Source organism: Protopterus annectens, chromosome 2.part1 (genome assembly GCF_019279795.1).
Source record: "Protopterus annectens isolate FY-2018-M chromosome 2.part1, PAN1.0, whole genome shotgun sequence".
NCBI classification, from domain to species: domain Eukaryota; kingdom Metazoa; phylum Chordata; order Ceratodontiformes; family Protopteridae; genus Protopterus; species Protopterus annectens.
Window position 1 is genome coordinate 1679235912 of NC_056729.1, and position 23487 is coordinate 1679259398.

The following is a 23487-nucleotide window of genomic DNA, read 5'->3' on the forward strand; positions in this document are numbered from 1 at the left end:
TTGCAGCAGTTTGTTCCTTCTGTTGTACAGTTTGTTTATGGCAGGGGACCACCAGATTGGCTTCCTTTTTTTTGGAGGATAGTGTCTTGGTTCTGTTTGGGATAGCACAATCCATGCACTCATGTAAGTGCTTATAAAGTGCAACTGTGTAGGATTCAGTAGTCATAACTGTATTGTCCATCTGCATAGGTGTCATGAAGTTCACCACTTCTGTCTTAAGAAGCATGAAGTTGGCTTTGGAGAATTTTTTTACAATGGCTTCCTTAATGGGGGTGGGGGCAGAATGTGGATATCTAGGGTAATTAGCTTATGGTCAGATTGGACCAATGAGGCATTGACTTTAGGTGTGGAACACCGGTCACTCAGGACAAACCAAACCCCATAACCAACACAAATAACCATAAAGTGAGCTAAATGCTACTCATTGCCAGAAGTCTCAGCCTCCAAATGCACACACTCCAGGCACTTCTCAGTATGGAGAATATTGATATCTGTGCAGTAACAGAAACCTAGTTCAAGGCTCCAGAGAGCACACCAGCACTACCAGGATACTACTCATTCCATACCTTCCAGCATCAGAACCTGGATCATAGCACAAAGGGCGGGGATGTATGCATATTCATCAAGGATACCTACACCTCTCTCTACATCCTCTCTACAGGATATGTACCCATAGAATGTTGCACAGCAATGTTCTTTCCACTCCACAGCAGTGGGGCCACAACAGACCCTTGGCATTCCCGCTCTATGAGCCTGATGAGTCTCATCTGCAAGGCAGTTGAGCCAATCATAATAGAAGTCAACAATAAAGACATTGGGAACTTTCACACAGACGAGCACACCCAGTTTGACTTTGTCAAATGCAGATCATGCCTCCTGAACTGGGTGGATTTCTTTGAGTCAGTTACCCAGGCTACAGATGATTGAAAGGAGCTCCATACAGCCTACCTATACCTTGCTAAGGCCTTTGACACCATTCCCCAGTTAGGTATCATAGATTAACTCACCAACCTGGGCATAAATCCATACATCACAAGATGGATTGCAAACTGGCTCACAGATAGATCCCACAAATTAAGAGTTGCTGGTTACATGTCAGACTCTAAACCGGTAACAACTGGTGTCCCCCAGGGTTCAGTCCTGGGGCCCCTCCTGTTTGGTATATACTTCTCAGAAGTACCTGGCAACACAGGAGGGTTGTGGTTGACTAAGTTTGCTGGTATCTGTAAAGTGTTTGCCATAATAGATTCCCCGGATGGCACAAATATTCTCCAGAAGGGACTCTGTGAGACAGATGTGTGGTGTCAGAATCATGACCTCAAGCTCAATGCGAAAGAATGCATAGTAATCCCCTTTAGGGAAAACAAAGTACCCACAAACTACCACATAGGTGTTACCCCCTAAAAACTGACTAGGTAATAAGGGATCTAGGGACACAAGTAGATTGTCATCTTTCCTTTGACAACCAAGTTGCCAAAGTGATTAGGAAATCGTATGTGGCCCACCTAATCAACAAAGGGTTTGCATCAGAATCAGAAGAGGTAGTGGTGGCCCTCTACTCTTAAGTCATCAGACCCATTGAGTACAATGCACCATTTTGGATGTACTCGACTAGGCATATCCAGCAGCTGGCAAGACCACAGAGGTACCTCACCAAGAAGATTACTGGCCTCAAACAGTTGTGTTATGCAACACAACTGGAAAAACTAAATCTGTTCTCTGTTGCATACCACCTACTCAGAATCAAACTCTGCCTAGCATACAGAGCCATATCCAACACATAACTGTTGAACATGCTCCATCTAAGGAAAACAAAATTGAGTCGCACTACACACTCCAGGGATATGAACCTCATCACAACAATGAATACAACATGCTGGTGGGATAGAGTACCATCCCAAAGAATTGCCCTACTGTGAAACAGATTCCCAATGTACATCAGACAGAGCCCCTCTCTGACACTCTTCAGTAGGAACCTTGATGAGTGGATGGGAAACAGACAATTCACACCAGGGATCACATCAGCAGCCCCACTAAAAAGGGGCTTAGGGTACTAACTATTAGAACTAGGGCTTAGGAGACTAACCAATGGGGTGGTGAAAGCTGCACAACTTGCCTAGGCTAATATATGCCTTCGTGAAGATAGTCTACTACATACCTATGAACCTATGTGACAGGTACATGTCTACAGATAGTAGATGTGTACTTCATTGTACAGTCATGTTGTACAGCAGGCACATGCACCACATACACTGTAATGCTTACAGATACTGGTGGCTATTATGTACAGTGGGTGGGATGTTCATCTCATGTCTTTTGTGCCATTGGTATGTGTGCTGGGTGGGACAGTCCTGGATGGCTCCCTGTCATGGTCACCCTCTTACACATATCTCTGTCCATCCATCTTTGGCTTATTATACTGTGTTCCCCCTACATATATAAGTACATAGGTATGTAATAGGCTATCTGCCTGAAGGCATATATTAGTATGGCCAGAGTGTGCAGCTATCACCACACCTGGGGTTAGTTCCCTATGCCTCTGTGTAGTAGAGCTGATGAAGTGATCCATGGTGTGACAGTTCAGTTTCACATATACTCATCAAGGCTTCTCTGGAAGAGTGTCAGTGAGGGACTCAGCTTAATGTAGGTTGGGAGCCTGTTCCAAAGCAAGGGAAGTCTGTGAGTTAGTAATGTATGTTCTATTTATTATTGTGATGATTATATCCCTAGAGCATGTGGCACAGTGAGCTTGGGTTTACTTCAGATAGAGCATGTACATCAGTTCTGCATTGGACATGGACCTGTCTGTTGACCAGAGATTGCCTCAGTAGATGGTATGCAACAGAGTACAGATTGAGTTACTTCAGTCTTGTTCCATGGGGCAACTGTTTGAGGCCAGTAATCCTCTTGTTGAGGTACTTCAGTGGTCTTTCCAGCTGCTGAAGGTGCCTCGTCAGATTCATCGCAAGTGTGTCATGGTACTCTCTGATGGGTCTGATGACTGATGAGTAGAGGGAACCTCCTTTGACCTACATGCAAAGACTTTGGCAATTTGTGGGAACACAGCATGATTTTCTAACCACTTTGTGAATGTGTTTCTGAAAGTAGAGATGACTATCCACGTGTCCATAGATCCGTTATTATTACCTCCATATTTAGGGTGTTGGCACCTATGTGGTATTTGTATGACTGTAGGTCGAGGCCATAATTTTGGCACCACATCTGTCTGACTGAGACCCTTTTTAAGGATGTCTCTGTTGTCCCAAACATCAATTATGACAACCTTTTTGCAGTCTTCCACAAACTTTGATAACCATAGCCCTCGTGTGTTTGACTGTACTTCTGAATAGTATACACTAGACAGGAGGGGCCCCAGGACTGAGCCATGAGGGACAGCAGTGGTTACCAGCTTACAGTCCAACAGGGAGACCACAATTCTTACCTTCTGGGATCTATCTGTGCCCCAGTTGGCAATCCATCAGATGGCATACGTGTTGATGCACAGGTTGTTGAGTTTGTGGATATATGTTTGTGGGATGTTGGAAAAGGGCTGTTCAATGTCTATGTAGGCCATGTGGAGCTCATGTCATTGATGCATGTACTGGGTAACTGCCTTGCAAACTGTCTAGCAGGTTTAGGGACCATGATCTGCCCCTGACCAAGCCAAAATGGGTAGGGTTGGGTGTTTGCAGGCTCCCAGTAGCTCTGTTTATGCATTCCATAATGATGGACTCCATGGCCTTGCAGATCAGGCTTATTAGGCTTATAAGACAATAGTTCCCATGATCTGTTGTGCACCAACACTTGTGGAGTGTGCCAAACATTGCTGTAACCCATTCAACAGTTTCATATCCTGTACAGAGGGTGAGTCTCAACAGACTGTTCAGGTGCAGAGCCTGTTTGTTTTGGAGTTCACATATGACACAGCCACGGACAGCAAGTCATCCCATAGATGCCGTGTTTTTAGGTTTGGATAGAGCTGTTTAACCATTGTATATGTGATTTCTGGGTTTTCACAATCTCCAGGTATGGTAATGGGTGCTTTTGTCAGTGAGAGGGGGTAAATATGTATGAACCTGTCTGACAAGATGTTGGCAATGTCAGTTGTGTACATGTATTCGTTTACACTTTGCACTAACTCAGAACATATATGACTTTACATTGATATTTATGACATAGCTAAAGAAAGCTTCATGGTTCTCTATAGAATCTTTGGCAATATTTTTGGCAGAGCTTGGCTTGGATAATGTTAGGAGAGCTAATTGTTTCTTGATGATACTGATCGGAGATTTATTGATCTTCTTTGTATTTTAACTTTCTTTGAACAACTTAAGTACCTGTATTACATAGTTTGATTATGACAGGGGTCCAATATATTATATGGGTATGTTTTCATATCATTGTGTGCGCAAGGCAGGATTGGTGAATAGTGACATGTGTCTGGATTAAGAACTGCAACTGCCAGATATGTGTGGCCCACTGCTGCACTCAGACATGGTCTGTGTGTGTGAGCATGCCCAGTATGACCGTTCAGTATGTTGTTGACTGAAATTTGCTAAATTTGTTCTAGTGAGTGAGTATGCCCACTATGGGCATATATACTATATGTGTGTGAAAAAATCAAGTTGGTTTTTACTTCAGGGCTCACCTTTGTGTTGTACATCGACAGGAAGCATGCTGTGCCTGCAGGTCTTCCATGAGTCAATTTGCATAGACTTATCAGCATTTCTACATACAGGGGGGACAGCTATTATTTGTACATTTCTACCCGGGGGGGCACACCTGATTGTTACTGTGGGTGTACATAGGATGAGGCGTACACCTGACACTTATACACATTTGCTAGGCCTGCACTGCTATGTCAGGTACTCAATTTCAGTCTGTATTGTTGCCTATCATACTGGCTTGAGGCATACCACTGTACTACAGACCTTAGCTTCCAATTACATGCATATTAGTTTGTGACTTCACAGCCTACCCAACCCACATCACACTGCCTGGCCTGCTGTTATCTGTCTGCATAGGCCTGGGGGGAGGTTACCTATATGCCTCTTCAGAGGACATGATACAGCATTTGTTTGTGTTTGCGTTTGTCTACAATTGTCCTGCTTACTGTGACTGTTAGGTATGTTACCCCCCAACTGGTATGTGTGAGTGACTTAAGTTGTGTCTGTGCCAGTGAAATGCTGTCATGGCTTAGTGGTTCAGTACTGTGACTATAGTGCACAGTATCCTGAGTTCGAGCCCTGTCACTGCTTTTTATTTTCCTGCTGGGCAGACCTGACTGGTTAAGGAACAGTAAAGCAGGTGTGAGCATGTTTACCTGACTTTGCTCGACTTTGCCCAACGTTGCGCTGGTTAGCGCGGTGCACAGCTATGCGCAATTGTATTTAAATATGCTCAATACTGGTAAAATGTGCTTAGCAGTGCTTTATATTGCTTAAAATAGGGCACTTATGCCTCAGGTGGTGCTGCAGGGCTGCCTATGTCGGATGCACATAGTACACTCTCTATACATGTTTGAAAACAGGTAGTGTTAAGTTAGGCATCCCTTTTAGTGTTTGTGTGAGTCAGAGAGTGATGTCATTCCAGGGTTCCTACTGAGTCATTGTATGTGCTATGCGTTGCCTCTTTGCCAAGGCCAGGGCATACTGGGCACGCCTCCTTCTGCCTACTGGGGCAGGCTCAGGTTGTTCCTCCTCCGAGTCATGCTGTGCCTTGGCAATGGTGGGGGGGGGGCTGTTTGGCCCTGCCCTATGCTGTTCCTGCTGCAGATGTTTCCGCAGGATCATATTGTGTAGCATGGCACATATAATAACAATTTGGGTACATGTAGTTGGTGAGTACTGCAAGGCTCCACCAGATGTGTCCAGGCACCGGAATTGTGACTTGAGCATCCCAAACACGCTCAATTATGTTTCTTGTTTGTAAGTGCGCCTCATTATGGAGTTCTTGTTCAGGTGTGTGTGCATTTCTGATGGGTGTCATCAGCCACGGCTCCAGTGCGTATCCAGCATCCCCCACTAGGTGACCATCAGGGATGTCCCCATTGGCAAATCTCTGGTACAACTGTGTCAGATGCCAGATGTGGGAATTGTGATAGCGTCCAGGGCAGCCAGCACACACATTCATTATTATGTCCTGGGCATCGCACACAACCTGGCAGTTGATGGAGGGGAAGCCCTTGCGGTTGATGTAGACCCTACCCTGCTCACCGGGTGGTGCTTTGATGAGTATGTGCATGCAGTCTATTGCACCCACTACCTCAGGGTATTCTGCCATTTGGTGGAAAAGACGCATATTGCTGGCCAATGCCTCACGGGAATTGGGGAAATATATGTAGTCACCGACATGTGCTGACATGGCATCCAGGAACTGGTGGAGTACCCTGGATGCTGATGCCTGTGAAATCCCCATCATATCATATCATCATATCACCAGTTGGTTTTTGGAAGGTACCTGTAGCTAGTATTGTTATTGTTATTGGTATTCACTGCGATGGGTTCCCCTCTGTTGTGTGAGGCATGGCCGGCACAGCTCAACAATTTGCTGTAGGGGGTCTCTGTCCACCCTATAGCATTCCACTATCTCCAGCTCATGTAGCCCCTGGTAGGTTACCCTGGGTCTGTACACTCTTCTCTGTCTCCTCACTGTGGGTTGCTCAGCAGCATTCACAACATCACCACCCTCAGCAACTTGCACATGTTGGTTTATGATAGCAAGAGCAGCCCCTAACATTTTGCCTGACTTAAGCTTTCCCTCTTTGTATACTGCAGTGTTGCAGAATTCTTGAGAAAAACCAGGGGGGAATGGTGTTTGCAGAGTTTAAAGTGCTGGGCTGGGCTAGTCTGCTGCCTGTGTAATTGGCTGATTCTGATATATTTCACCTGGCAGCTCTGCTAGTTCTCCTTGGTTAACTTCCTACTACTTATTTTCCTTCCTTTTGCCTTTCTGTTTCTGCCCAGGGCAGCGCCACACAAATGAGCGCACACGCTGTGTGCATGTTTGCAAGGAGTTTCCTATCTTTTAACAGTGTGCATCTTGGGTTTGAGGTTTTCAAATAGGATAACTGTAGACAAGTCTCATGCAATCCTAAGCCACTCAGGGCAAACACGAGCCACTGCGCTCCAATTAGCTTACAGTCTGTCTGACACACCCTCTCATGATGTCACCTATATTCTACTCTACTACTCACCTACTCCTAATCTTACACTCTTGGGACATGCCTCACATGCTGGAGAAAATTGGAATTCACTATCCTTATCCTCATTTGCATAGGATTGCCTAGTAATGCATGATTACATCTCTCACACTGAGCTTCCTCCCCTTAGCAACTCCTAGTCAGTAGCCATGTTGTCTGTAGCCTGCCATTCACCTGCATGGCAGAATAAGCTTTTTAGTGAAAATGCCTATTTTTGGCTTTTTTGAAATTATTTTCTTGTTTTTTAAGCGCCGCACATTTGCGCAGTGGTGAGCTATGCTTAAACATCGGAAATCGGGAAAAAAATAAAAGTTATATTTTTATGTTTTTAAACATTTTGCACTGCCAATGGCCTTATATTTGGCCATTGGCATGCTTCCTCAAATGTGCATCTTTTTTGTTGGAGCTGTCATAACCATTTAGCTATTGCAATGTACTCTCTTTTCAGCAATTACATTTCTGCAAAATGTAATCTTCCACGGACAGGTTTGTGTTTACGCTGGATCGCAAATTTACCTCATTTGCATGGATTTCACCAGCAAATTAGGTAATTTGCATACCATGATGCTGTCCGTGCAAGACTAGCTTTAGCAGCTCTCATGAATTCCCCTGCCGACTGTTCCTGGATCGCACAGCAGACATATTGCTTGTTTGACGTCATACACTACTCTGCAACTCCGTGCAAGCTTTTGAGAATCCGAGGGATTGTTTTTCTTTTTAAACATTCTATTGTCTGTGACAATTTCAAGAAATGTTTTTTTTTAAACAAAGTTTTACATGATGTGGCAGGTGGACTGGGAAACAGACCTGCTCTGCGAAGAGTTGCAACAGCAGATTTTGTTGAGTAGTAATGTTGCACCTGGGTTGAATACATTTCTATTGCATCAGTTCTCAGGAAATTATATAATGGGTAGACCTAATGAGTGACAGCTTTTGTCCCACCCCACTTTCTTTATTAGCTTGGTTCAATTCTGAAGAAGTTCATATTCTTGTGAACTAAACATTTAATAAATTGGTGTCTTTGATCTTGAGTTGTTTTGGTGTCCTCTGTTGGTTATTGGTAGTCATTCTGGTATACCTTACCCGTCTATGGAGCACTTTTTGAAAATATTTGCAAGGACCATTTTTGGAATATTATGTCCTCTATTTGGTTTGCTAACTATCTGGTCCAGAGTGTCTTTATTTATTAAATCCAAAAACGTTTGCACATATCCTACTCTGAAGGTGTAGGTATTCCAGTTTATTGAGGAATAGTTAAAGTCTCCCAAAATAATGGAATTCTTGTTTATCAGAAGTTCGTTGAGTATATGTAGGAACCTTACATGGATTTCTTGGGGCATAAAAGGTGTCCTTGAATAAGCTATGGCTGTCAGTTGGTCATATTTAATGTGATATAGAGTTTGTGAATCTCTGAGAATCTGTCTTGAAATTATATGTTCCTAATTGATATGGAAATGTAACAACAGTTGCCATCAGGTCTGAAGGCATGGTAGGTGCAAACCCAGGTATGGAGAGAGTGTTTTTTATACAATTAAGCCATGTTTCAGTAATTACACAAATATGTATGTGCTCTAAATACAGGAGAGTCTCAAGATAAGGCAGTTTATTATTTAGACTTTTGCCATTCAGCAGAGCCATCTTAATGTGATCCTGCTTTAGCCAATATACGGAAGTGTTGGAACGAGATTTGCAGGCCATCATTTGCAAATCAAATTGGACTGTCAAGCCCTGGAGTGACACCAGCTATACAGCCAATTGTTAAATCCAATTATCTTTTCTGTGTATCTGGGCTTCATTCATGGGGAAGGAGGGATTCCATTCAAGACCAGAGGTCTTTCTGTATGTTCTCAATTTTTTATATGAATGCTGATGCCATATTTTCTGAACATGGTATACCAAAGCAATTTATATCTGGCAATCTCCCACAATTTTCAAGCCAGACATTTAATTTTTTTGCCAAAGTGTATTTATTGGGCCTTCTACCATAATTAGTGGGTTCAGCACAAAAATACTTTCAAATTCAACTTTATTGTGAATTCCAATCATTAAAAAAAAAACTTCTTCTCCACAGATACATGATATTTTTAACTGCAAGGACAATTCTTTAGTGTTAAGCATCCATAGAGATACATTATAAACATTATAGTGAATTGTTGTGCGTTCACATTGTGTTCCCCTCATGCCTACCTTTCGGGTAAATGAAATGCACATCTCCAGCCTCACATTGCTCTCTCAGAAATAACAATGGATCTTTTCCAAATCCAGCACTCCCCTCCTTATTGTTTTAGTCCTAAATGCTGCTAGGTCTCATTTGTGGCTACTACGAAGTGAGGCAGAATGTCTCACAGGACTAATTCCCTAGTGAGTCCAACCAGCTCATTCATAAACAAAAAAAACAACATTCTTCATTCCCTGAGCCAGCTCCTCCTTTCTGACCTCAGTAAGTGGTGTGGGATTACTTCCCATTGCAGAGTTCATAGGTTCATACTAGGCTATCTGCCCTAGGGCATTTATAAGCCTAGCCAGAGTGTGTTTGGCTTTCGCCACCCATTTTAAATTAATTTTGCTATGCCCTTTTTCGAGGTTAGTATACTGTGCCTCTGTCTAACAGTGACACAGAAGTGATACCCGGGGTAAACCTATGATCCCCCATCCACTCATCAAGATTCCTCTTGAAGAGAGTCAATGAGGGACTCTGCCTAACCTGGACTGGGATTTTATTCCAGAGTGAAGGGAGCCTCTGGGTTATGAATCTGTCCCTCCAGCATGTCCTATTTATTTCAGTGCTGAGGTTCAAGTCTTTCGAGCGCATAGCTCGATGGGATTTGGATTTTCTGAGGTGCAGCATGTCCATTAATTCCGGGTTGGACATGGCTTTATACGTCAGGCACAGATCGCCTCTGAGCAGGCAGTATGCCACTAAGTAGAGCTGGAGTTTCTTTAACCGGGAAGCATATGGCATCTGTTTGAGCCATTTGATCATCTTGGTGAGGTACTTTTGGGGTCTTTCCAGTTGCTGCAGGTGTCTGGTAAGGTACATCCCAAAAGGGGCATTGTACTCAATTATGGGCCTGATGAGGGATGAGTAAAGAGGCACGATGACCTCCCCTGATCTAGATGTGAATCCCTTCATGATTAGGTGGGCTATATAAAATGTTTTTCTAACCACTTTGGCCACGTGGTTGTCAAATGAGAGATCGCTATCAACTTGGGTCCCCAGGTCCCTAATTACTTCTTCCGTACATAATGGATTACCACCTATGTGGTAATTTGTGGGCACTTTGTTTTTGCCAAAGGGGATGACTATACACTTTTTGGCATTTAGCTTGAGGCCATGGCTCTGGCACCAGTTGTCTGTTTCTATGAGGCCCTTTTGGAGGATGCTTGTGTCGGCTGGAGAGTTGATTATAGCGCCCAGTTTGCAGTCATCTGGGAACTTGGTCAGCCACAGTCCTTCCGTGTTGGCCTGTACCTCCGAGAAATATATACCGAACAGGAGAGGTCCCAGGACTGAGCCTTGTGGGATGCCACTTGTAACTGGTTTGGAGTCTAACATGGCTCCAGCAATTCTAACCATGTGGGTTCTGTCCTTGAGCAAGTTTGCAACCCATCTAGTGACATAGGGGTTTATATTTAAGCTGGTGAGCTTATCTATAATGACCGAGTGGGGTATTGTATCGAAGGCTTTTGCGAGGTCCAGGTAGGCTGCATGGACCACCTTCCCCTTGTCAATGGCCTTGGTGACTGTTTCAAAGAAATTGACCAGGTTTAAGAGGCAGGATCTGCCCTTAACAAAGCCGAACTGGGTAGGATCCAGTGTCTGTAGGTCCCCAATATTTTTCTTTATGAGGTCCATGATGATCCTTTCCATAGCTTTGCAGACCAAGCAAGTCAGGCTTATGGGGCGATAGTTTCCAGGATCCATTGAGGCACAACTTTGTGGAGAGGGACCACTGTTGCTGTACGCCACTCTTTGGGTACATATCCTGTGGTAAGGCTGAGATTGAACAGTAGTTTTATGTTTGGGTTTAGCTCTTCTTGGAGTTCATGTAGGACGTGGCCCGGGACACCGTCTGGTCCCATTGATGCTGTGTTTTTTGCTTTGGAGAGGGCGACTCTTACCTGAGCATCTGAAATGTCAGGGGGGCAGCACTCTGCTGGGATAGATATTTGCCCTTTTGGTGGGCAGGGGGGGAGAAGTTTGTGCTGAACCTGTCAGCTAGGATGTTGGCAATGTCTGTGGGTTTGGTGTATTTTTTGTCATTTTGGACTAATTCTGAGCATATCTGGGAATTCCCACCCAGGTTCCTAACATAACTAAAGAAAGCCTTGTGATTATCCTTAGTGTCCTGTGCAATTTTTCTCTCGAAGCTGGCCTTAGACGATTTTATGAGTGCCTGTAGTTTTTTGCTAACACTGATCAGAGATGCCCTCCCTTTTGTGGATTTTGCTCTATCATGTAGTAGCTTCCTACTTCTATTGTATAGTTTGTTTATGGCTGGGGTCCACCAGCAAGACGTCTGCCTTTGGAGGATTGGGTCTTGGTTTTATTTGGGATTGCATGATCCATGCATTCCTGAAGGTGTTCATAGAATGCGTTTATAAAGGATTCTGTGGTCTGGGCCGTATTTTCCACAGGCCCGGGGGCTTTGAAGGATTCCACCTCGGTTTTGAGGAGTGTGAAATTGGCTTTAGAGAAGTTTTTCACTGTGTTTTTCTGGGCAGGGGGTGGGGTCAGGATGTGAATATCCAGTGAGATTAGTTTATGGTCTGATCTTACCAGAGAGGGATACACTTCTGGTCTGGAGCATAGAGTCCCCATGTTGGTGATGATCAGGTCCAGTATGTTTTCCCCTCTTGTGGGAGTGGTAACAAGTTGTTCCATAGCATTTGAGTTTATAAATTCTAGGAACCTTTGAGATAGGCTGTTGGAGCTAGAGTAATGCTCCCAGTCTATGTTTGGGTAGTTGAAGTCACCCAATATAATGGTGTTTGGAGAGACCTTCATATTTTCCAGTGTTCTCAGGAAGGCCGAGTGGGGTTCCTGGGTTTGGGAGGGTGGTCTGTAGCAGGCTATAAACTGGAAGGCAGTTTTACCCACTGTTAGTTGCACATGGATAGCCTCTGATGCTTCGTGCTGTGCCACCAACCTGGAGGTGTGGGTATCTTTGACGAATATTGATACTCCCCCACCTTTTCTGGTTTGGTCCAAGTTTTGGGGCTGAAAAGCATGGTATGAGGTATAACCTGGTAGTGCTGGGGTGCTCTCGGGAGCCTTGAACCAGGTTTCTGTTACTGCACAGATATCAATGTTCTCCATGCTACGGAGAGTTTTGAGTGCATGCATCTTGAGGTTTAGACTTCTGGCGTTGAGTAGCATTACTCTTAGTTTCTTATCCCTTGTGATACCTATGGAGGTGGGTTTGTCTTTTGAGCCTTGCCTAAAAAAGGCACTATGGGGGTAGCAAGAGCCTTTGCCAATATCCGACAGCCCAGGGGTGACAGGTGCAAGCCGTCCCTAGCAAAGCATCGTGGCTTGTTGAGCATGTCATCCCAGGCTGACAGGCATTGGATCCCCTTTGAATGACACCAATACTTAAGCCAATTGTTGAAATTGATCATCTTGTCTTCATATTGTGGCATCATTCTTGGTGAAGGTAAGATGCTACTCAAGGTCAGGGTCATACCGGCCTGGGCCACATGCACAGAGAGCTCCTCTATGTCTCTTTTCATGTAGTCCAGGGAGGTACGTCTCCGGTCATTCACACCAGCTTGGACAATGACTGAGTCATATTTGTACTTGCCTTGGAGTGACCTGAGTGCTTGTGTTATGTGGCGGATCCTAGCGCCGGACAGGCAGCTCACCGTGACCTTCTCCTTGTTCAGCCTGGTGAGCGGGACATCAGTGTGCCTGAAGATAGTCACCTATTACAAGTGTATCAGTTGTGTTGTTTAGCCTTAAAAGGGCTGCGACTGTTCGGCACACTGGCTTTGTGAGCTATGTGTTGCACGTGTTTTGTTTTGGGGTAGCGATTACTTGGGTGTCTGCTTTGGAGGTCTCTGCTGCTTAGGCAGATTTTTATTTAGAGCCTCCGAGTATGTTTTTGTGTGTTTATGTGTTTGGTTTGCTGTCGTGGTAGGTCTATGTGAGATTGGAATTGTAGTGAGTGTGGTTTCCTTCTCCTCCTGACAGGTTTCGCCATTACTGAGTTAAGAGAGCTTAGCCTCCAGTTTGGCTATATGGTTGCATTTCTCACATGTGTTTGAATTTGTTGGGAGGAGGAGAGGGTTGTCTGTGTACATGAGGCAGTACTAACATTTCCTTAAGATTCCCAGATTCACCAGCTGGATCAGAGAGGAGATCGACAACTGACCTTTGGACATGCTAGAATAGTATTGGGAATTCCTTTTTAATTGGAAAAAAAAAAGGGCCAATGGGGAACAAGGTACTCAAGGGGAGTTTGTGAGGGTGTAGTGCTTTTAATTTTTAGTGCTAATTTATATAATTGCTTTAGTGAGCAAGTGCCAGGTAATTTAAATGCAATATGTTACAGGTAACTTAAATGCAAAAATGACAAACAGTAACTTTCTTTCAAGTGAAACAAGGAAATAAGTACAGTAAGCAATGCAGATGTCACTAGGGATCCACAGAAGCGCTGAAAAGCCACGTTTTAGGTGGAATTAGTGTTTCAGGGAAATAACAAGTTGCCTTTCTTAGGCTTAGTCCGGTCACATATTTGACTCTGGCCATAATCTTTCTAGTCACAATGAAACATCTTCATCTTATGAATATGTCTTTTTTGTGAAATGTTTCAACAGTAGAACAGAACTAAGTAAAGATTGTACATAATTCATGCACGTTTTAGTAATGTAAAACTCATCTTTTTGGGGCCTGATATTTATTTCTTTAATGTTTCTTTGACAACCATTTGCCTTGGAAATAAATAAATATATCTAACGCACATTCAGTACTCAATTTAAAATTTGAATATCACCCATGCAGTGGGTTGTGCAGTGTGGTAAAAAGGTGAAGCATAAAAATAAGCTACATAAATCACAAAGACAGTTGTGCAACATGACACCAAAAAGGTGCAATAGTAGCAAGTGTCAAGCATGGTACTATTGCACGCACCTGTTGCACAGCATGGCACATGCATGACACCAGTGATATAGCTGCTGGGAGACAGGGTATTTGCAGCCTTTAGTCACAAGTATACTTCAGTGATGTATACTGCATGAACACAACATTTACCTTGGTCATGCATGAGATGCACCTCCCACTCTCAGTTAGCAACCTTGTTTGCACACCAACCAGCCTCATTTCTGAGTTGGACACATAAGTAAACAGAAGGACATGAACAGTTGCAGTACTAATACTAGCAAGGATATGTAGTATACTGATTGGATAGAACAGTAGGGGTGCCTGGGTTCATGGTCCACCAATCTTTCTAGCTCCCCTCACTGCATATCATTTAAGTGATGCCTGCAGTGTTCATTGATCCATGAAATTCTGGCAGTAGTTATACACTGCCATCCAGTGCATGCCCACACACCAACCATTGACAGGCCTTCAGGTACTGGCATATTTCCAGATACCATATTGTGTACTGGGAGAGCATAGTCCATGAAAAGTTATGCCTCGCAATCCATCTATGCTGGAGCCCTCGATGCCTACTGTACTTTTTTACCAGTATGGCTTGTTGGTCATATATCTGCCTGCATGTGCTCAGTGGCATGAATATTAGGTGATCCAACTGTCAATCACACCTGATAGGGCATAGTCTAACTGAAGGAACATTTCATGGTGCTCCATGCTGTACAAGTTTGTGGGTGTCTGTGTGATGGAGAGGTGGTACCTAAAAAGCACAGACTAATATGACACCATCCTTTATGCACTCTCCCACGGTATATGACATGCACTTTCACAATGTAAATGCATAGCAATTTATAATGTTTTTGGCTGTAGTAACATCAGTAATACACACGCTCAACATACTCTATTTAAACTACATTTGCATGTTATTCCATGTCTATTTTGGATTGTATACAGCTTACTATGGTGTAGATTCAGATCAGTGGTTCCATAGATAATTTGAAAGTCTATCAAGATAGATATAGGTTCATAGGTGTGTACTAGGCTAATGGCCCTGGAGCCTTTACAAGCCTAGCCCATAGGATTACCCTGGCATCATACCACCTGACCTTAGTTCGAAGTGCCTCTGTCGAGTAGAGCCACTGGAGTGATCCCTGGGGTGAATTTTCTATTTCCCATCCACTCATCAATATTTCTTTTGAAGAGGGCTAGTGAGGTGCTCTGCTTGATATGTATGGGAAGTCTATTCCATAGCATGGGAAGTCTCTGGGTTATGAACCTGTCCCTCCAGCATGTTCTGTTGATTGTGGTAATGAGGTTGAGGTCTGTGGAGTGTGTGGTGCAGAGGGATTGGGATTTCTTTAGATGTAGCATTTCTACCAGAGCTGGGCCAGACATGGCTTTGTAAGTCAAGCAGAGATCGCCTCTAAGTAAGCAATATGAGACAGAGAATAGTTGGAGTTTTTTGAGTCTGTCCATATAGAACAAGTGTTTAAGGCCTAGGATCCTCTTTGTGAGGTACTTTTACGGCCTCATAAGTTGTTGTAGGTGTCCAGTGAGGTACATGCCAAATGGGGCACTGTACTCGATGATTGGCCTAATGAGGGAAGAGTAAAAGGAGACAATGACCTCTTTCTTTCTGGATCCAAAACCCTTAGTAATGAGATGTGCCACATAGAAGGACTTTCTGACCACAGTGGCAATGTGGTAGTCAAAAGAGAGGTTGCTGTCAACCTGTGCTCCCATATCTCTTATAACACCTTCTGTGTTCAGTCAGTGTAACCCTGCCTGGACATACGTGTCCACATATCTGCACATGTTTTATCAATGTACAATATTTAGCTCTGTTTTCTGTTTCCTATTTTGTTTTTGCACTGTTGCAGAGAAAACTGAGAAACACAAGTTATGTTTCAACATACAGGAAAATAGGTGTTGGTGTATGCTCTCCAGGGAGAAGGCCATTTCTTATGGGAAGGGAAGGAAACTATGAGAAGAGGCATAGGCATTGGGCAGAAATAACATCAATGTGAATGCAGGGAGTGGCCATGTCAGAGTTTTGATAGAGTGTTGTAGGAAAATCACAGACGTATGGATTTAGGCCATAAACAGAGGGTCTATATTATATAATCAAACTTTCAAACCTTCGAATCCCATATGTTCAACAACATATGATCGAAGTTCAAAGATTCGAATATATAATAAAAAACAAAAAAAAATAAAACTTACCTTAGCGGTGCAGGCAGGGGGGCAAGTCCCCCCTGCACCCCACACACACCCCCTACTTAAATATATCAACTCTGAGATCGCACTTCAGTGCAGAAAAGGGAAATTCTCCCATTCTGCACTGAACGGCACCGTTATGCTTAACCTTTGAACACTTGAAATGTCGATCATATGGTATTGACCATATGATGTTTGACATTTCAAGAGTTCAAGGTTCTAATAGGAACCCTAAACAAAGCAGTAATGGCATAAACCACCCTGGAAAGTTGCTGCACTCCCCCACACCACAACTACAGATAAGTTGCTGACAAAGGATGAAGAACTACTATTGAGGTCTGTCCCTGGTATGTCCATCACAGGCATTGTAGGTGAACTTAAGTCCAGGTGTCCTTGTGGTAGTAGTTTAACAGTGCCATGTGTACATTCTTTATTGTTACTTGCCAGCATATTAGAAAGTCCTATACATCACTAATGAATCTTTGTCATTTTTCAGGCAATGCTGGTATAGGAATATCATGGGACAATGACTGTTATACACCCACAGTTATATGCAAGTGACTATTATCATATCTCTCTTAGGATGTGGTAATGAGGTTAATTGGACAGTGGCAAATGTATCGCTTTGTCAGATCCTGACAATGCTGCCACTGTATCTCCACTTCTTTCACATAACAGGGATGTCCAGAGCACTAGACAAAGGCAGCAGTGTCCACAGCTGCCACAGGCAATGGATACATTATGGAGATGAACATAGGGTGGGGTACACCACTCTCTTGTCCATACTACTACCGGACCTGTTTCCCATGATGGTAGTGATGAAGATGTGTCTGTTGGTCACATGGAATAGATTGTGGCCAGAGCTTGGGAAAGATACCTGGACTCATAGGGCATACTCCCTTGATGGCACCAATCCTCCTGTAGAAAGCTCAACACTCATAGGTAAGTATTGGTCACCTCACAGAACAGTTTTCAGTGCATAGTAGTGATCTGTATGCACATTGCTAGAGACTGGAAATGCACCATCAGCTTTGCTTTTCAGTGTGGCTTTAGAAACCCAATTGCACACAGCAATGCCTTCATATAATGTGTGGGTGGCCAAACCTGTTGGAGCTATACCCTCTCACCAGCTGGTAAGATGTGTTGCTGTGCATACTTCTCAGTCACGGACACACACCGGGCAGGTTTGAGTGCCTTGCCAGCACATAGAGCAACTACAACTGCATGTATATATGGTAGGGGGGGGTGGGTAAGACAGGCAGATACATGTTTCTGTCATGATGCTGGTTTACATATGGCTACATATGTGCCATTCACTACATGAAGGATGCTTGGAAAGCAGTAAACTGCATGGAAGCCTTACATAATGGGTGTCATTTCCCTTGCGTGACTGGTAAGATTATGAACTTGTTTGCAAGTAACAGCTAAGAATCTAGAAAGTTACAGAATGTGACTGTCATATGCATGAGATATGTCAGTCATGCCCTCTGTAGTTCTTTGTGAGGTGCCTATGTCCAGGATGTCCCTGATTTGCACAGTTACAGGTCTGTCTCTATATACTAGAAGGTTTCTTTCATGAACTTCTTATCACTTGCATTATGTCACGGAGTCAGAGTAGATCATTCAATATGTGGCTCTCTATACAGAACCTGTGAAATAGTCTAGTAAGACCAGCAGCCAAAAGTACCTCCTGGCAGTGCCGGTGTTAGCACTTCTAGTCTAAGTATCACTCTGTCATTGACACCCCTCCCAAGCAACCTTTTAGCTCATTCTGCAGACATTTAGGCGTGGTAAGCAGAGACTGACTTGTAGCTACACTGCTCTTACATTGCAACAGGCCCGTGTACCACACTATGTTGGCCCATTGCCATCATACAGAGGACATTTACAGTTGCTAGCATTTAGTTGCAACAGTGATGCATTACAACAACTCTATATACAGGTCTGGATTTAGGTGAAACGGTGTCTTAGGCCAACTGTTTCAGTCCCGACAAAACACACACACCCACACCCTCCAGTCCTTTTCCCTATCTTGGACTTCCCATCCATACACATTACTTTTTTTCTTACTTTCTTCACATTTTACCTCACTCTTCAGCTTTTTCAAAAATACACAAATTTCTATGTATTCTGAAGTGCATTTAAAAGTTTTTCTTTTTTCGGTCTTTTCATCCAATGATGTCTTGAACAGAAATTATGATTAAGGAAAGAAATTCACTGCTGTTGTTCAGCTTTAGTTTTTCTTGCATCCTTTCAACATACCTTTCCTGACCAAGACAGCAATAACTATTTAGGAAATAACCGAAATAAACCAGGGCCTGAGAAGCCATAGGGTTATAGATGCTCTGGGGTGCATTTTAGAACATTTTCCCAACCTTTTAATCCAATGGTGGCCTAAACAAAAATCATCAGTATGAAAAGAATTTGTCTCATGTCTTCTTTGAAAGAAAGAAAAAAACAAAAAAGTTGTGCTGAAGACTTAATGTTCAAAGCTGACAAAATAGTAGCTCACAATAAACTAACAAGCCAATTGTTGTGAGGATATACAGGGCTTAATCTTTAGTTCCTCATCTGGGAATACTGCTTGCTCCCCCCCCCCCAAAAAAAAAAGACAGTCACTGCCTATACATCCATCTGGTGTTAAATTAGGATGAAAGCGGAGATTAAAATTGCTACAGCCATGTATTTCAAGTGACTGCTGTCATACATACACATCACATGCCTTCTCAGCCTTAAACCCCAAAGGTAGCCACCTGTATATGTGCCTGATGTGTGATTGTGAGGAAAGCGGGGGAAAAAAAAACGAATGATTGCAATAATGTATTCTACTTTGTTGATCCTAGACAGTACACTGCCCCTATACAAGCTATAGTAACAGGGTTTGTACACCACTGAGGTCTGTGAGAAAAGTAACAATAACCACACTGTCCCCAGTCCAAACACAAGCTATAATGACCTCCTGTGCAAACCTCTAATGTTTGACTGTGATAAAAAATTAAAGTAATAACCACACAATCCCTCCCTCCACATAACCCACAGCACCTTTCTGTACACACACATCTAAGCAGGACTAGTTTTAGAATGGGTGCAGATGAGAGCAGAGGCCATTATCACCTTTTTCCTAACAGAGTCACATCATAGCCCTGTTCAGGTTAGAGTGTAATCAGAAAATGAATATATATTTTTTTTATTCCTCATTTTTCCCCAACCAGCAACATCATTTGTGGGGTCCCCACATAGTCACTGATAATTAAGGGATACCCCTGTATCCATTTACATAGTCTGAGGAGTGGGGGCCACCAGACTTTTAAAGTTCTAAGTGTCCGAATGTTCTGTGATATATTTTATGCCTTACTTCAGAGTACAATTACTTGTTAGCTGCATTTTTTACTGATATCTAGAAGAATAATGCATGTGTCCTGGCATTACTGGGTGTGTGCAAAGATAAAAATCAGTGATAACACATACATATATATATATATATATATATATATATATATATATATATATATATATATATATATATCACACACACACACACACTAGCCATATCAATACTAGTTTTGTACTTATTTCAGCAAATAACAATACATTGTGCAGCAATGGTACTGTTATGCCAGATCAGTGACTGCTGTTTAGAAGCTATCATACAGCAGCAGGGTAAGTCACTTATTAACCTCATTGAGGAGTAATGGATAGCTGTCACTGTCCCTGATTTCACAGACCTTTCCTGATTTTGCTTATAATCTTGATCTGCCTTTCAAAAAAGTTTAATTTGCTGGTAAATCATTAAGGATTATAGACAGTCAATACATCCAGACATCAAAGTTTTATATTTCTTATTGTCCAAAAATGCATGTTGATGTAAAATGTGTTATTGTATTACATTTTTGAGTGAATTAGAATAATATTTAAAATGTGTTCCTGATTTTGAACCTCTATTCTGCTATTATGTTTGGCACTGCACTGAAGTTGAGAGTTATAGTATCTAGTATTCTGTCAGTATTTATAAAACCCTGAAAAAGAAAATCATTGCTATAGACTGAAAGCATCAGCTCTTCTTAAAATTCAAGGTTTGCAGTGACATCAGTCACTCTGGGTTGCTGATCTCGCTACTGCTTGCCTTGCTCATGTTCATTATCAGCTTTATCCTAACAGGGTCATGTCAAAGCTGGGTTCAGGTTAAAGCAGATAACCAGGAAATTAATACATTTTTTCTCCTCATTTTCCCCAACCAGAAGCATCTTTTCTGGGGCCCCCATGCAGTCAAGGATGATGAAGGGGCCCCTCCCTGCTGCCATGGGTATTGCTTGTACCTAAAGCTAGCTATGCTAGTTTTGGTAGAGAGAATGTCCACCAGCAGGGTTTAACTAAGCCAGGGACACTATGTTATTGATAAAAGATTTAATGGAATTGTGAAGGCTGTTACTTCATAAAACACTGTTACTATAACCACAGAAATATTTGAATTTTATTACCTACTTGGTTTATTAAGTCTGTGAGACTGCTGTACTAGCTTTTATTGGTTTGACAGATGTTACAAAATAAGACAACTTACTGTGGTTGGGGGCCCCCAGCGACTGCAGGTTTCGCTGGTGCCTAAAGCCGGCTATGCCTCCTGGCATGGTGTTAATCATGTTATTGGACACTGGGGAGCTTCTGCTTGATGGCTGCATCAATGGTTAGTATGCAGGGGTCATACTGGAAATTTGAAATCTATTCAGTGTTTGCTTTCAGATTTCCTTATGAGAAGAAAATGATAAGAAAACGACCGCCTCCTTTGGATGAAGACGAATGAGAGGCCATGTGCTGATGAAGTTTGTAGTGTGTATGCAATAACTGAAATACTTCTGAGTGCAACCACAACACAGGGAACGATCATTTATGATTCCATATTGGAAACAAGCATCAAACAGCTGGTATATTAAGAATTGCTTCAGAAAACACTAGCAATCTTGGACCTACTGCTTTCAAATTGGGTCATAGAAAGGACTTTCTATTTAGAAAATGCAGTCATTTGGTAACAGGCGATCAGTAAACAGTGTGAATAACCTTAAATATATAGGTAAGACATACAGAAGAAAGACTCAAAACTTCAGAATGGCAGTTTTTTGCAGCGGAGTTCTCTTTTATTAAGACCTGAATGGTAAGCTACTGAAATAAGAGACTTGCTCCGAGAAAGGAACAATTTATGGATTTAGAGGAAAACACTCACGAGAAACCTTGCATCAAAAATATCTAAACCAAAGACAAAACACAGGTTAACGTTTAACACTGCAACATACACCCACATAAGAAATAAACATTTCTGATATCTACTCAATGGCTTTTCTAGAGGACATACAAGCTTTAAAAGATCATATTTCAGATTCCAGGACCTCACTTGCTCTTTTATCTAACATTTTCTCTCCCAATGACATTAAAGAAATTATTCTCTCAAAAAACATCCTATAGGGTCATAGGTGTTTAATAGGCTGATGACCACAAGGGCCTTTTTAAGCCTAGCCATGCATCCCAAATCTCTGACAAGTTCTGATACCTTTGATAAGTATCAGCATGGGCTTGGGAGATTAACTGATTACCTGTGTCCATCAGAGACATTAGAGAGACATGTGCCAAACCAGGGATGAATTTCCGGTTTCCCATCCAATTGTCCAAGTTGCACTTGAATTGGGTTAGGGAGGAACTCTGCTTCACATGGATGGGGAGACTGTTCCACAGATGTGGTAGTCTCTGAGATACATACCTATCTCTCCAGCAGGACCTATTTATATCACAGGCAATGGGTAATTCTGGTACTGTTTGTTTTGTGGATATGCAGGAGGTCCATTAGAGTGGACATGTAGGATACATTTGGGAAGCATGGCTAGAGTTGGTTGTAAAGGCCCTTGTACATACTTATTAACCTAATTGCCTCTGACTCCTGGATGTTATGTAAAGAAAGCATCTGAGAATTCTTGAGACCCTAAGTGTTCCACTGTGACACCTCTAAATAACTAAGGGACCGATGTATAGTAGTAATTTTAAGCTAACCAGTGAAGTACCTTTATGTGTCCTGCTGCAGGGCATACATGGCAAAAATCTCCCCAGGACATTCCTGCTTAACACTCTCATTCCTGTCAGTTACACGCAACAGGACCAATTGTATGCTAGTCAGTGTACAAACATACATATTCCAGCACTTGCAGTAATATATATATATATATATATATATATATATATATATATAGAGAGAGAGAGAGAGCGCGGGTGCACACACATACATACGCACACACACTTGATATATCTATAGTTTCCTGAACCAGCATTTCTGAATAATGCAGTTGTAACTTGGTAGAAAGCATACATACCAATGTTGCTGGTCACTACTGGTCTGCATTTCAGAAACACAAGAAATAGATGGGTTTGTACCATGAAATGCTTAGTTTAGTCAAGAGAAATTAAGCAGTGCCAGCAAACTACTGTACAACATATTAATGCCTAAAGTCTTGAAATGTTCATGGCGATAATGTAACCAGGAATAGCTTTAGTTACGCTGGCACCTTAGCTGAAGGCCTTTATGGGGCCTTCTCCATCATTGCTGATGATACATCCTTGGACCATCTTGCTGTTTTATTGCTCCCTCTGTGCCCCTCATACTTACCTTTCCATATTCCAAACATTCCTTTTTCCTTCCCTTTCTTTGTCTTACCATTCTGATTTTTCCTGCACTCCTAGAGATTTTTCCAAAGCTTCCTGGAGATTGACTGGGGAGCCTGAGATCTACTTTTTAGCCTCCATCTTGGGATTAGTGCAACTGCTTTGCTGATGTTAAGAAAAGGAGCAGTGGGACATTCATCATTACTGCCTGACTGAGCAGTGTGCATGTAAGACTTCCCCAATTGGTCTGGATGTCATTGTGATGGACGCCTATATAGTTATCATTTGAGACCTTTGTGCAATTTTGCTTTCTGTTTTGTTGAAATGCTTTACA